Source organism: Furipterus horrens, unplaced genomic scaffold, assembly GCF_987537825.1.
Source record: "Furipterus horrens unplaced genomic scaffold, mFurHor1.1.pri manual_scaffold_6, whole genome shotgun sequence".
In the NCBI taxonomy this organism is placed as follows: domain Eukaryota; kingdom Metazoa; phylum Chordata; class Mammalia; order Chiroptera; family Furipteridae; genus Furipterus; species Furipterus horrens.
Genome location: NW_028327176.1, coordinates 173,476,332 through 173,492,410, shown reverse-complemented (window position 1 = coordinate 173,492,410; position 16,079 = coordinate 173,476,332). Strand labels below are relative to the sequence as shown.

Here is a 16,079-nt window from a genome sequence, read left to right as displayed (position 1 = left end):
GTGTGTCTTATCAAGAGTAAACATGGAGAGAGAACTGAGCTGTGGAGAAAAGGCAGCAGACGATTGCGGTCCCAAGAGCAGCCTCTTCTAGAGATGCTGTTGGACCACCGGCTGCCAACCTCCTCGCAGCAGCATCGCTATATCCCCAAATGCCAGGAGCCTTCTTGCCTGTGTGTATAGTCTTGGGTCCTCCTTACTTCCCTACGGCTTATCCTTACTTAAAACCCTGTTAACTTGTCACCTGATAGCAACAAAGCAGGATTAAAACTGCATTTAAAGAAGTTTGCCAACATCATTTATACAACAAGTTGATCCTCTCTGCCTGGCTAGTGAGCTCAATTATCAATAACACATTCCAAAGGTCCATTAGATACACAGCACTTCAGGAAACATCAATGACATTATGACCCAATGAAAGTGAAAGTTTTACAGGAAGTTTAACACAAAGAATTGCATCATTGCCATGTAGTCACCTTGAAGAGCAAAGGCTCCAGACCTACACTCCTGGGGCTCAGTTCCCAGCTCCCAGGCTTAGAAGCTGTTTAACCCTTGGTAAGTCACTGCCATCTTTCTATGCCTAGATTTTTCCCTTGTAAAATGGGAATATAAATAGTTTAACTTCCACAGATTGGTGTGAAGATTAAATGAGTTAAGATATGTAAAATGCTTACTGTCATAAATATTAATATTGGTAGCTTACAATAATGGAAAGGATGGAGTGTACAAACTTTGAAAATAACAAAAAGAAAAATTTGTTTCAATTCTGTATTTATCTTTTATACTTATGCTAGTATTTTAATGTGCATAATGGCTCTGCCACAAGACCCTAAGATCTGGGAAGCCAGGGACCATGTTTAAATTACACATCGTTGTCTCCTGGCAACTGTCAGAGTCTCTAGCACAGAATAGGTATTCAATATTTGTAAATTAATACATGGATAGTCTAAGCCCATGTTTATATCTTATTGTTGATACACTTAATTAATAGAAAGTGCTGCTCCGTTTTTTCCTTTTCATCTTTCCAGTACAAGGTTTATTTATTTACCTTGCTGCTTCATTTATCTGATATGTTTCCTCAGCAATAAGGCAAGGAGATTCCAACTTGCATATTCCTACTTGATAAAGCACTTCTCCCATTTAGAATCTTTTCTATCTATTCTGTAAATGCAAACAATTTATCGCATCTATTCTTCATTCTGGATTCTGCCAGCAACAGAGTTTGAAAACCCTGGAACACTCTGTAAGATCCCCAGTGCGTCCCAGGGTCCCTTCCCCCACACAGAGCCTCTGAATCTGCTCTCATTGATTTACCATGACCTGCATATGCACAAGTCTAGTGCTGGAATTCCTCATGGCATCCTTAGATCTTTTTTGCCACATTCTTTGCCCTGCCTCTAAGAGGAAGCCAACTATCTCTTCTCTGGCCTGTGCCACAGATGTCTTCCACATCAATACCATCTGTAATCCTGATGGAAATGATAGTTAAAATTTGTTGCATCTGTTATTGGCCCTATCTTTGTAGTAGGAGTAATGAAATTTGGCTTCCAAATTCATTCATCTTTATGCAGAGAGCCCAAAATAAGTTGTAATTAAAACACTAAAGGTAGACATAACTGGGAGATATAAAATGAATGTGGATAAAAGTTCTTTTTCAATGAAGAAGCATGACAATTTTGAAAAAATATCGACTCCAAGAACTATTTATAATCTAAGCTAGTAGAAAATAAAATATGAAAAAATAGCTTTTTATTGGGAGGCCTGAAACTGGAAATGAGTAGAGTGATAACCTGAAAGTTGCCCTTTTTAAATCACTATTTTTGTATGGAATTGAGAGGTGGCTATTGTTTTATTATTTTAATTATTTGTGAACATATGGGCTAAAGAGTGGGAACACAAAAGTAACTACAGTTCAAGAATATCTAGAAAAGTCAGTTAAGTTTATTTCCTAAAGAAGCAAAAAAAAGTGGTAATTCTCACACTCAAAATTGAAGATGTTTAATTTATATATTAAACTGGTATTTAAGATTTTTCAAATAATGCATTTTATATTAATTAAACAAGATGTTGAGAGTTTTCAAATGGCTAAAAGAGCATAATAGTATTGATATTTTGATGTTCATCAGAAACAATTTTTTGTAATTTCTGAATTATGTTTCTCATTATCATATTGATAATAAGCTTCTAGCCCTAGAAGAAAAGTTAATCACCTTTTAGTTAATTTTACATACTGTTATCATAGATAAGAACACTTCCCTGGTTTTCCAGTGGTCTTGCATGTGACTGGTGTTTAGCTGGACCAGACTCCCGTTTCCCTATTCTCTACCCAGGCTCCTGCCAGTCCATCTTGAACTCAACAGAGTACAGATAGCTTACCCAGTTAGCCTGCACACCCTGGGAAAACTATCTACGGATAAACTATTCAAAATACATGGGCATCATCATCGTAACTTTACTAATTGTGAATATTTATTCTGCCACAAGGAATAAAATAATTTTTGCTCTCAACAAAGATAAAGAATTTCGCAAAATAAAGATTTAAGTGATAACCAAAGTTTTGCTAGTTAGGAAAAGCTATGAAGTTTACTGAATAAAATTCTTAGGGCCCTTTCATATAGAAATATCAAAAGTTCTATCTTGAGAAGTAAAAACAAGACAAAAAAGTAAATGCCATTCCAGAGAAATATATTTTGAGTCTTACCACACTCTATTGGTTGCACCAGGTCTCATAGTCATCAGGAAGGATTAAAATTTTATTTAAAGAAGTTTGCTAGCATGACTTGTACAATAACATGACCATCTGTGAAAGAGAGTGTTACAGAAACAGGGGTGTTCCAAAAAACCCCAGAGTTTGCAGCTGGGGGATGGGGAGAAGGAAGCAGCTTTTCAGAATGCCTCCATATGCCTGAGGCCGGTGGCTAGTGTCTTTTTTATGCAAAATGGCTTTAATGCATCCAAAGCCTCAGGTAGATGGGAGGAGTCTTGAACCAGGGGATGGTATGGAGAAAGCACACAGAACCTGCGTAAAGTTCTGTGAATGGTCAGAACTGGTTACTGCACCCACTACATCAGAGGATGTAGTCAGGGATTTAAAAATAAGCGGCAGACATTTTAGGCGGTCTGACTGTGCGGATTTAAGTAAGGTTAAGGCGGACTGTGCGAATTGGACTAAGGCTGAGGCTGACTGTGCGGATTACAAAAGGACTAACTATACAGTTTACAAGGAGGCTGAGAATCCATGAGGTTCTGGATTAAAAGCTGGTGGACCCCATAACACAGACGAGGTCTCCCCAATCAGGAGTGAATGATTGGCAGCTACTGGTAAAGCTGAACTGTGTTTGGAAAGTAGGGAAAGGGTTTCTCTGACTTTTCTAAAACTAGCCTGGTTTGGTAGGGGGGAGGCAAGGATATGTGTTTATGGGTGTTTTAAAGAACATAAGACAACAACAGAAATCCGCAAATAACTAAATCTATATAACTGTTAAATAAACTATTCTTTTTCTTTTCACTAAACTCTGGTATTGAGAGTTATAATTTTGGCGGCGGGCAATCGGGCCCCTAACTAAAGAGCCCGCGGGTTTGTTTTCAACTGGAGCAGCCCAGGAGTTCTGTAACAATTGCATAGCTCTGGGATCAGAATGCCCAGATTCCAATCTGGGCTCTATCATTTCCTAGGTGTGCATCTGGGGCCACCTATTTAATCTAGCTCAGTACCTCATATGGAAGAACAGCTATAAGAATGATGTCACCCTTAAAGTGTTGTTGTGTGATTAAAAAGATAGCATACAAAATTCTCAGAACTGCCTGGGTATATAATAAGTGCTCAATAAATATTAGGTCACTATTATAGTTATTATTATCAGTACTAGGCTAGTAAGCCATCAACAACAAATATACATGGAATGTGAACACTTTAGAAGACATTGTGAGATGTTGCAAAGGAATAATATGATTTTTAAAGAAGATTATGATACAGTGGAAGAAGAAAACATGTAAATATAAGTGATAATAAAAATAAATGGCATGATGAACTCTAGGAAAAGTGGAATAATGTAAATACATGTTATACATGTTAATTATTATTATAATTACCCATTAATAATCAAGAATTTAGTAAGTTATGCCCATGTTGACACATTTATTCTTGACACAATAGTTTTTAAACAGATAGCTACACTATTCTTAAGAAGTCTCATTCAAAGAACATTTTTAAAAAGCAACTATTTATTACTTAGCGTAATAAGTAACATATATCAAAACAGCAGCTAACACAACATATATCTATAAAACACTGAGATAATGTCTTTAAAATAGAGCATTCTTTACCTTGTTCTTGACATTTAGTCAATGTAATAAGACATGAAATGGAAATAAAAGGTATAGCTATTATCATTTGTTGAAGGTACAGTGATCTACTTAAAATTTCCAAGAAACAAACTGAAAACTAACATAACTAACATGGTTGAAGACAAAATAAATACAAAAAAACAGTAACTTTCTCAAATAATGCCATTAATAATCATAAATGTAAAGATTAAAAGATTTTTTCACAATTGCAATGAAAAAGTTAAATACCTAGAAGTAACTTAGAAAAAGGTAAGACTTCCATACCCCTTGAACCCAAAACACTATAACATTTTAACCAAGAGACAAGAGAAAATTTGAATAACGGTTATATACCATATTCTTAGATGAGAGACTGAATATTATAAAAATACTTTTTATGAATTGATTTATAATTTTCAGTCAATTATAATAAAAGTATAGTGAAATCTCCTCAAACTTGGCAAGGTAAATGTAATATGCCCTGCAAGGATGGCTGAAGAATAAGGTCAGATTTCATTTGGATTTAAAAAAATAAGAGAACATGTCTTATACATCCAAGCTTATGGAGTAAGGGTCATGCACATACATATGCATAGGAAAAGTTTGGAAGGAAGTCACTTTCAAAATGCTTATCTCTGGGCAATAGGATTATGCATGGATTTAATTTTCTTGTTGTCCTCCTGTATTTGCCAAAATCTTTACAATAACTACATACTGAATCAGAGGAAATACACATTTTTAAGAGAAAAGAAAGAATGAAAATATAACGAAATAGCTTGAGCTTTGGGAGCAAGGATGAATGCCAACAAAAATGATAATTTTGTCAAGCTCAATAAAAACTGAGTCAATATACTTAAAAGCCATTCTCAAGGCCTGTAAGCCTATACTTATTATTAAATCCTGTGCTGAGACTAGGCAACCACACCGGTATAATTTATTAACTTGTTAATTATTGGCAAATAAAACTCTATTTAATGCCACATACTTAGGTTTGGCATTCAAGAAGAAGAAAAGGGACTACACATGAGAAAAGTCTTGAAATTTTCCAAAAATGAAGATGCCTTTGAAGCATAACAGTATATGGGTAGTTGAGCCAGAAGAGAACTCTGGCAGAGAAATAAGATGTAAAGTGGCTGCCAATGAGGACAAGTAGATTTTGTGGGTTCTATCCTGGCCCTGGGTCAAGATTACCAAGACTACGTACTGAATTTGGTTTCACTTCATGAGGATTAACAGATATCTCCTGTGAACTCAACCAACTATTATGTGCTGTGATGGTCACAAAGGCAGTGTAAAATATCACTCTTGATCTCCAGACCTTTCAATATGGTTATGGAGGCAAGATAACACATGAACAATGTGAAAACAAGACAAAGAATAAATAGACTAAGTGCCCATAGGAGAAGTTCAGAGAATTCATGTAATAGAAGGCCACTGAAGGAAAAAATTTAGGAGCCAGAGTAGAAAGAAGAATGTTCATGCCCCAGGAAAATATGTTATGACTTGTAGGTTCATCCTTGCGTCCTCCTTTTCCTCTTTGATGTTGCACGAGAAGCATAAGTCCCACAGCCAACCTGTCTCCAGACTGTAGTCGGACCTTAGGAATTTAGCCCACCTATTAAAAATAGATTTTTTTTTTTTTTGAGTCACATTTTTAAAAATCATATCAAGGCTTAATTCATACCACTTTTCTCTGACAAAACTCATACTTTTCCTAAATCGTGAAGCTGATATGCCAAGATGTTTTCCACTAAAGTCAATTTATCCAAGCTGTGATAATGTAAGAGACTCTAGAGAAACCTTGTTTTAAACAGCTTTGAATCAGATACAAAAAGCCAATGTGGGCAGTGATCCAGCAGGAGAGCATGCTTTTTACATAGACTAACCTTGAGATCGATGTCAACATCAGATTGCATCAAAAATTTCAAAGGGAATTGGATTATTCAGTTTTCTTTGATTGGAACTCAGAGGCGAATGGAATTCAGGGTGAGATCTGAAGAGATAAGGCCTTTGTTTTTGAAGAGATACCAAGGTTTTAAAGTGGCCAGAGATCACTCCAGTGAAGAGGGGCTCAGATTACAGGAGGAATTTAGCTTCATACACACAACTGCACTGGCTCCCACAGAAAAACATGATATAGCAGCCCTAGTAGGGTGACTTAAGAAAATCACAATATAATTCATTAGAGCAAGTTTTTCATTATGTCAATCTATAGGAATTGATTCATTATACAGGGAATTAATTCGATCATCCAGGATATTTCCAGTATATGATGAAATCGAACCCAGAGTTGAAATTTCAGCATTCCCTGGATGACGGTACTTGGTCTCATTTTTGTCCTTTTGTCAGGCAAAAGCACTGAACACACAACACACTCAGATTGTGCTTCAGCTTCCTTGGCAGAATTTTTTTGATACCTGTTACATTTTAAAGAGCTCTGTGAAAAACATTTTCTTAACTATTCAACTGGCTTTTAATTGATCTAGGTCCATAGAAATGCTCTGAAAGCTTAAAATCAAAACTACTCTACTTGCTATATTTTTTTCTTGGGTGTTTATTCTTACTCTTCCTTTCTATGAGCCTACTCGAAAGTGGACAGCCTATTTGAAACTCTCATGGGCCAAAATCATGCCATCTGATTCTGTTGTCCTGAACTTCACTGTCAATTTTTCTGATAAGTAAATATGACTGGACCACAGTGTGCTTTTATGATCAATTTTATCTAAAATCCATGGTAAGTTAAGGCCCAATGCTAAAAAGATGAAACCAAACTGTGAAGCTACGTTGAAATGATTGAAATAACCAGATCTTCATCAGCTCTGTTATTTCAACCACCTTTATCACTGATATTTATTGCTGAGTGGACAACTGTGTAAACATGCTGATAAAGCCAAAAGCACCAAATGAACCATGCTGCAGAAAAGGCGATGGCCACAGAGAGATAGGTACATCTGTACACAGCAACCCACAATTCTCCCCGATGGGCCATATTCTCCACTCTTCTGTGTTGTCAGCAAATACATCTTCTCTTGAAATGCCCTTTTCCTTTTGCCTGACTAACCCCTTCAGAAGCCATCACCTCCGGAATGTCTTCTCTGATTGTGAGTTACAGAGGTCAGACTCCCCGACACTTTCTTTACACAATGCAGCCGAAGCAAACACTCCTGAGGAATCAGCAACTTGGATTCAAATCCTAGCTTGGTCATTTGCTAATTGTGTGGTCCTACCCGCAAGCTCTCTCAACTTCAGCTTCCTGCCATGGGAAAGAAGCGTAATGAAGATAGTAGAGATGAGCCTGGAGAACAGCCACGGTCAATAAAGATTAGCCCAGGGACATTCAGTCAGACCTACTGTTGTTTTCCCTTCAGTACATTTAAGTTCTGGCTGGTTTGGCTCAGTGGATTGAGCGTCAGCCTGCGAGCTAAGTGTCGCTGGTTCGATCTTCCAGTCAGGGCACACCAGAGAAGGAAAACTCTGACTCCAAAAAACCTCCGCTGCCTTGCGGCATACCTCTTCAGGGGAAGGGCTAAGGGAGTAAACCCCGACAGAAAATCCGGAGCCGGAGTCCCTAAGGCGGTTTGACGTTGTAGTCAACACCGGCAACTCCTGCGGCGCACCTGAAGCCAAGCTGTATTGACTCCGTCTTTCCCTTGGATCCCTCAGCTGCGAAGAGAGGGGGGGTCTGCTGCATGGGCAACAGCAGACCCTCCAATCACCCTGTCCAGGCTCTGTAGCTTCAGCTTCACTGGAGAGGACACTCCAGCGTCATCGCAAGATGTCAATTCAACACGGGAGGAGACAGATATCGTGTCACTCCCGAGTCGGACTGCACAACCATTCTCGGCGGTGCAGATAGACTCTTAAGAAGCTACACCATCGTCTCTCGAGACGGACGGCTGCCGCCGACGACGACATTTAAGTTACTTATTGATGCTAGAGAATTTTTGTTGATATTTTGCGTGTTATGTTATATATTGATACATTTTTCAGAAACTTGTACAATCTAAATATGTAATCTAAAGTCATTTCTTAAATTGTTGAAAATGATTTTATAATGAATGGGACCAAATTATTATTCAGGACAAACCCATCTCCAATTTTATTAAGAAAATGAGTGAGAATATAGGCTTTAGGCACAAAAAGCAGATCTTTCCCTCCCGGAATACACCAATTATATGATCTATGTTTCTTGGGTATGGCTGTAAACAGCAATTATATAGCCCTCGTGACCAAAAAGAATGTTGAATGGTATTATCTTTGAATATTCAAATCTATTAGGTAAAAAATAGACTGATCCGTATGATCAGATAACTGTTAAGAAGTTTGTTGTTGTTGTTTTAATTATGGACCTGCAAATGTTATTTTTCCTTCTCTATTGTTTTGGTTTTTCTTATAGCCCATTAGTTCTTTTCTTTCAAAAAGTATGACACAAGAAATAATGATTTAAAAGAATTCAGCATCTCTGGCTTTGAGAGTTTTAGGAAATAAATGTCTTTTCTGAAAATGGCTGGAAAAGTGCTGAGTCAGAAATTTTAAAAAGCAAACAAACAAAAACACAAAGGATTCCTAGTGAGATTATTAAATTCCAAGGACAAAGAGAAACTCCAAAAATTTTCCAAGGACACAAGAAATGTGTTACCTAAAATCAGTTTACCGTCATATTTTATATCAATAGCTGAGTGCTAAAAGATAATAGAGAAACGCCTTCAAAAAACTAAGAAATATTATCTTGAACCTAGATTTCCATATCCAGATAAAACATCAATCTGTATGAAGAAAAAAATAAAGGTATTGTTATACATGCAACAGTTTATCAACCCTACCACCCAATATCTCTGGGTAGAAAATATACCAAATACAAAAGAGGAATTTAAAACAAAAGAGGAAAAATTTTAAAGTATAGCATGTTACAATAGAATGAAGAAAAAAACACTAGCACAGTTAGGCCTCAGTTATTTTGACAATGGGGCTATAAAGCCCAATGCAATTTTTAGAAAATGTCATAAGAAACTGAGGAGTAGCATTCGAAAAATTAGCAAGTTCTAGAAAATTCTAAATGATTCAATCAAAACTTTAAAGGTAGGAGAGGAGCAAGAAAAGTAAAAGCATCCTTGCTACCAGTCTTGTCATCTTCAGGGGGAGGAAGATTAATTCTCAATGTTGATTAAAATAAATAGATTTTATTATGTTTGTTAAAACTGTAAGGATAGGGAACCCAGATTTAATGTAAAAGGTTCTATCTAAGGATATGAATATAGTTGGTGTGGTTCAGTGGGGGCCATTATTGGAGACCAGCTTCCACAATGAGAATCTGTCAAAATGATCCAGCAACTCTATTTCTGGGAACTTATCTACAGACATTTGCACATGGGCACAAAGATATGAATATATTTAGCATGGTGGAGCCCAATCCACATGTTCTTGTAAGAGGAATTGGTTTAAAAGGTATGTACTTCTTAATATGGAATACTATATAGCCATTATAAGGATTGAAATAGATTTATTACACAGACATGGGAAGATATATTCTTTCATGGAAAATGTACTTAAGATTGTATGATATGATCTCAGATTATGAAACTTAAAATTCAATGTGTGTGTATTTATGGACATTTATGTTTATCATCAACAGAAAAAAAGTGTTGCAAGCAAAACAAGTAGAGGAATAGAATTGGAGATACACGGTAAAGAAGGATTTTTAATTTTACTGTATATAACTGTGTTCTGGATATTTTCTACAATAAATATGTATTTTGCAACTTTATAAACCAAACAAAAACAAGAAACATGAAAACCTATATTATGCTTTATTGGTGAAAGAATTATATTTTATGGTTTAAATAACTACAAACCAACTTGTTTTAGAAAAAGTGGAGAGATAGAGATTCTATTGTTGGACACGGGATCGTAATAGATTTTATGTGACATCATCAGCAAGCAGTGAGACCCAGCCAACTGAAGGAGAAAGGCAGGGAGGGAGGGAGACGGAGGGAAGGAGGGGGTCTCGAAGGAAATAGTGCTAGAAAATACCTGAGATAGGCAGACACTGCCTCACTCAACAGTAAATGACCTCTTTCAAATTGTGACGTGACTTAAATACGTTGTCAGCTTATATTCTGTGATATGTGGTATTTATCTCTGAATAGATTACAGGTCTCTTCAAGTAAACCTCCCATCTGGACATAACAGCTAAAAACTGCTAAAGAGAGAGGGAAGCAGATACAGACTGTCAGGGCAACAATTATTTTACCTTTGGGAACTGAAACTATTTTTATTTAAAAAAAAAAAGCTTGCAGAGACAGCATTTTCATATTTGGCTTCATAAACTGTTCACACAAAAAAATTATTTGCTAGGGAAAACATGTAACAAAGTGGGTGAATATCAGTTTTCCTAAAAAAAGACCCTAAGATAGGAATAACCAACATGTTTATCAGTCCTTCTGTCTCTTTATATTTACTTATATTTTGTGACTAGATATAGAGATTAAAAAGTTAAAAAAAAGGATATTACCTGGGCCCTCAAATTGCTGATGGAAGAGTGAAATATCTCCTAAGCAGTTAATGATAGAGCAATCTGGGAAGTTCTATATCAGAGGTAAATTAAAGTGCATCCTGACTTGGCTACTTTGGGAGCTATGTAATTTTGAGCAAGTTGCTTAATCTATTTGTGTCTCAGTTTTCTCATTCATAAAATAGAGAGAACAAGTATACTACCTCATAAGAGCATTCTGGGGACCAAAGGAGATAGCACACAGAAATCCACACACAAAGTAAGCAGTTAGTCAAAGTCAAAGTATGCCACTATTAGTTGGGGAGGCCGGATAAGTCTCAGGGCTTGAAAATTTATTGTGAGAAACTGCAAGTGATTATGTTGAACCATAGGTTTCTCATCCAAAATCCATGGATGAAGAGAACCTGTGTCAGAAGTTGCTCTCAGATTCAATGAGATCATCCATGAGAAGGATTGAGATCAGAGACTGGCACCTAAAAATTTGGTTAATGGTAGTCATTATCACTATCAGAATGCTCCAACAGGGACTAACAATGAACTCCTCTTAAGGGTGACATAGACTATTCTGAAAAGGAGGTGGCATCAGAGGGACTGGTCTCAACTAATTAGCAGGAGTGCTCCAAGCAGGGAATATGAAGGAAAATCATGGCAGGCCAAGAAAACAACGAGAGTGAAGGCACAGAGAATCTAATAATGATGATACTGATAATGATAATAAGAAGAATATTAACGACAATAATTATAATATAGTATCTTCAGAGAAAATGTCCAAGAGGCTTTAGGATATATGAACTGGGGAGGGCAGAGAAATTATAAGCCAGAGAACATATGGGGTTATTGACAAAATTAGAACAGAGCAAGGGTGTGTGGGCTGAGCAAACCATAAATAGATACCCTAGAAAAACAACATCAAAAGATGTGAGGAAGCAGCAAAGGAAGCACAAGAAGAAAGCTTAGAGAGGCAGAGCTGATGCAGTAAAAGAGGCCGAGAAGGGCCAGAGCTTCAATGAGGGGTGACTGGTCAACCATGTCAAATGTTGCATAGATGTCAAGGAGGGTGACAGGAAAAGTAGGGCCATTGAGCTGGCCGATTGGGAGGATGCTGGTGAGAGAGCAATTTTAATTGTGTGGAAGCCAGACTGTAATGGGTTGAGGAATTAATGAGATGTGGAGACTCTAAGTATTGACTAAGGATAGACCTCTTCCAAGAAGTTTAGCAACTTAAAAAGTGAGAAAAACCAGTCTCATAGACACTAGAAGACACTAATTTTTAAAATCCAAATAAACAAAATTCACATTTGGTTAGAAAAAAGTGGGGGTGGGGGTCGGAGGTAAACTTCCCAAGGCATCCAAAGGACTGCAGGGAGAAAATAAAGATGAAAAAGGAACCCAATACATTGCTTAAATGGGATTAAGGGATTAGGGCAAAATTGGGGGTGGCACAGAAAGTTGAAAAACAGAAAACTTTAAATGACTAGGAAATTAAGATTTGAAAAAAAAGGGAAGAAGGGGAGAGTAAGGACAATCTTGTGGATTTGTCTAAAGGCCAAAAGGTGAGCTTCAACTGCTACAGAAGGATCAAAACAAGAAAGCAGTCCTCTCTCCCTTAGGCCGACTCAGGGACTTGGTAGCTTCAGGCAACATGGTCCTGGTTAAAATTCTGACTCCTGTGCACTAAATGGTCCTCAGTTCTAAGTCATGGGAAAACCTCTCAACCTGAAGGCCTGCATCTGGCAGCTACAGAGGTTTGTCTCCAGCCTGAGTGAGGGGTCCCCTTTCTCCAGGGTCATACCATCTGCAGGTCCTCTCTTGGAATACTCGTCCACCTTAGGCCATGTGCCAAAAAAGTAAACCTGTCCTGAACAAGCCAGCAGGAGAAGTTTGAGAAAAATAAAAGAAAAGGCTGCCAGACAATATGAATGACCTCATTTTGGAATGAAAGAGCGTATGAGATGGTATTTTTCTGGAATATCTAGACAAATCTGCCTTGGAATGTTTCAATCAGCTCTTGGATCGTACACAGAGACCAAATGTTTTTAGAAAACATGATCGGTCACTTTGCTCTGTGTGGATCACAGTTTCCACCCACATCTGTAGAATAAGGAAGATTAGTTTCAAGTCCCTCCAACAACTCGGAACATTTTGAAATTTAATGATTCTCTCCTTTGCATTTCCTTTATTTTTACAGGAATACATGTCCCTGGTACAACGCTGATGCCCTATCATCTTAACCATATTGTTAGCCTCAATTTTGGTTTGGTTTCCTTCTTTTGTCTAAAAGAAGTTAGAAAATGTGTTAAAAGATAAGACAGTTTAGGACACCCTGGGCGAGACCAGTTCTTATCCAATAGGCAGGCCTTTGTGTGGAAAACACCCCTTCACTAGGCTGAGCTACTGGTTCGAAAAAAACATTTTGATGAAACATTCTTCAGAGAACTGGTTCTTACATGAAGAAATTAATGCCTAGACCCCGGTGCAATAGTGAATTCCTTCCAGAAACATTTTCTTGTTGTTATGTAAACATAACCTAAGTGGGTCTGTTAAAGATAATTGCTAATATTCTCCAAACCTAGTACTTTGAGGAAGAATAAAAGGAGATAGGAATTGTTAAGAGAAAATTTAGAGGCAATGGGGGAAGGGCCAGTTTACTTGTAGCAACCAAATGTAGTTTTTGTAGGCCAGAGACTGTGAGAAATTATTTTTATACTACGTGGTTTCTATTTCTTTTTCTATTCTGGTCACTAAGCAGACAAATGATTTCTCAGGATCTCTTTGAATACTTTTAACTTTGTGTATGTGAGTATGTGTGTCAGAATACCCTTTGCAACTTGAAAGTAAATGTGGATAAAACTTGTATCTAAGTCATAACAGTAAATTGTGAATATATAATTTTTAGAGAGGAGAATATTTTATTTTTGGCCCACTTTAATCTATTCTCATCATATTCTAATTTGCTAACTTATTTCATAGAAAAAGAACAAAGGACTTGGCCTCTGATCGACCTCATAGCAATGTAGAAGGGCTTATGTAGGAACTCACAATTTGACAAATTATATCTGATTTCAGTGTTTATGGGATAGCTGAGACATGGTATTTCAACCAGGATTGGAATGAATACTTCAGGTTAAAATGGATCTGGCAGGGGTTGCCATGTTTCTGCTGTCCTTTAAGCCACCTGAGACACTCAGAGACCACCAGTCCATGGCTGAAGTTCTCTTGGAGTTCCATCAGCCAGCAGTCTTGAAGGAAAGACTCCCAGGTAGAAAGTGGATCCTTCCTCTGTAGAGCTGCCTCTTTCCAAACCATTTGGCCTACTGTATTACTCACTGCCCTTTCAGAAGAATATCATCTTTAACAAGCACTGAACAAAAAAATAAAAAGAAAGAAAGAAAGATGGAAAGAAATATCTGGAAGAGGCAGTGCTCTAACACTAACCTGCAGAATTTAAAATTCTGGCCAGGCTTCTAGTGTTTGTTTGGCTCTGCCAAGAGACTTTAAATCACCAGCAAAACAGCTTGGTGACTTAGTTTACCATTCTGTGAAACATTTGCCTGCTTCTGGGTCTTGTGAAATAAAATGTCCCCAGAGTGTTATAAACTTCCATGTTTGCATAATCTCTCTAGCATTTAAGGTTTGTTGAGCTAATCCAGATGCGGACATGCAGCAAAATCAGAACTCAAATGAACCAGGTGGAAGCGAGTTCCCGTTATTGTGAATGAGGCTGCGCGGAACTGAGTTATGCTAGCAGAGAATGGCCGTGAACACCACCTCTGTGAGATGCTGCAGTTTCTGGTGGGAGTTTTTGTTTGTTATTCTTGTTGAGTGGATCCTTAACAGAATACACTTGAGAGACCAGTGTGAGACAAAGCAGGTTTAGGCTTCGATTTTTCTTATATTCTGATTAGGAGAAATAGTTCAAATCCAAAAGAATGTCATTGAGTACAAAGGCAAACCTGGAGCCGGGCCCACTGGGTATGAATGTCAGGGCTATTAATCTACAACCTCCAATTTGTAAATATGCAGGAGACTGAGTCAGTAGAAAAAAACATATAATTTTAAACATCTGTGGTATTCTTTCTGTTCCAGATTCATTACACTGCTTGTTTGTTGATGCTGACCAGAATTTTCAATCTTCTGATGCTATGCTCGGAACGTCGGATTTTTCTGTGTTTATCACTTATGTCCCATGAAACTTAATCTGTGCCACAGCCTGTCTTTCACAATTTATTTTAGGTTCTAAATGTTGTTCTTTATTCACCTGCTCTAGACTTCTTATTTTTCCTTTTATGCTGAGCAATATGCAACTCTTTTTCATCAAGTATTTATTATTACTTTGAAGAGATACCTTGTTAATACACAGTCCCACACACATACACATCATTCAATCAAAATGATGATATAAATGAAAAACCAAACATGCTGTTTAATCATTTGGAGAGGCTGATAATTATTTTCAATCAGGTAGAATTGCTCTGCCAGTTCAAAGAATTATAATGAGAGCCAAGTTTGTTAATAGGTTGTGGGTAACTCTTTTCTGTGAGTGGGAAAAGATATCAGAAAGATCATTCTAGAAGTTTCTAATTAGTCTTTATATTCTATCCTCATGAAGCCCATCCTCTCCCTCTGATTAGCCAAGAGGCCAGCTGCTAAAATTTCCATCCTATGATCCATGAAGGTACCTTTCTGGACCCGAATCCTTGGTAGCTCAAAATAGAGGAGAATCACACAGGTTTTTCTGTTGTTCTTGTTGTTTCCTAAAATAGCCTAATTTGGAAATGAGAAGTGGGTGGGTCCTTTGCGACAGTTATCCAGCCATCATCCCCACCTCCACCTCCAGTCTGCCTCGGGAATGGTTCTCCCTTCTCTTCCCCCTCCTCACCCAATCAATGTCCAGTGCTTTCTGTGGCCCCAAGATGATGAAGCAGTTCCTGTTTGGGGACTCAAGCTCCCTTCCTTCCCTCCTGGCCCCAGGAGCTTCTGCTCAGACCCCCACCTGCTCCCATGATCCCCTTTTCCTCTTTGCCAGACACTCAGGGTCTTGGCCAGCTTTGGGTGTCTTTTTAACCCAAAGCTACAATCTGCTCTGCTCCCCCGGAGTTTCTCTCCTCGGGCGGAGGCTTGGTCTGTGCAGCTCACTTCCTTCCTGCTCCTAATGATAAGCCCACAGGCCCTTTTTGTTTTGTGGGTTTCACTGAGAATCACCAAGGAGAAAAAGAGAAAATAACGAAGTGTTCACGTGGAAGAG

At 37.8% G+C, this 16,079-nt stretch overlaps 1 long non-coding RNA gene across 1 annotated transcript; it reads left to right on the top strand.

Moving 5' to 3' along the window:
• Positions 1–491: 491 nt before the first annotated feature.
• Positions 492–15,014, top strand: LOC150007860 (uncharacterized). Its single transcript, XR_016511856.1, has 3 exons — positions 492–552; positions 9,956–10,007; positions 14,921–15,014. It is a non-coding gene; the product is annotated as an uncharacterized LOC150007860 (long non-coding RNA).
• Positions 15,015–16,079: the final 1,065 nt, after the last annotated feature.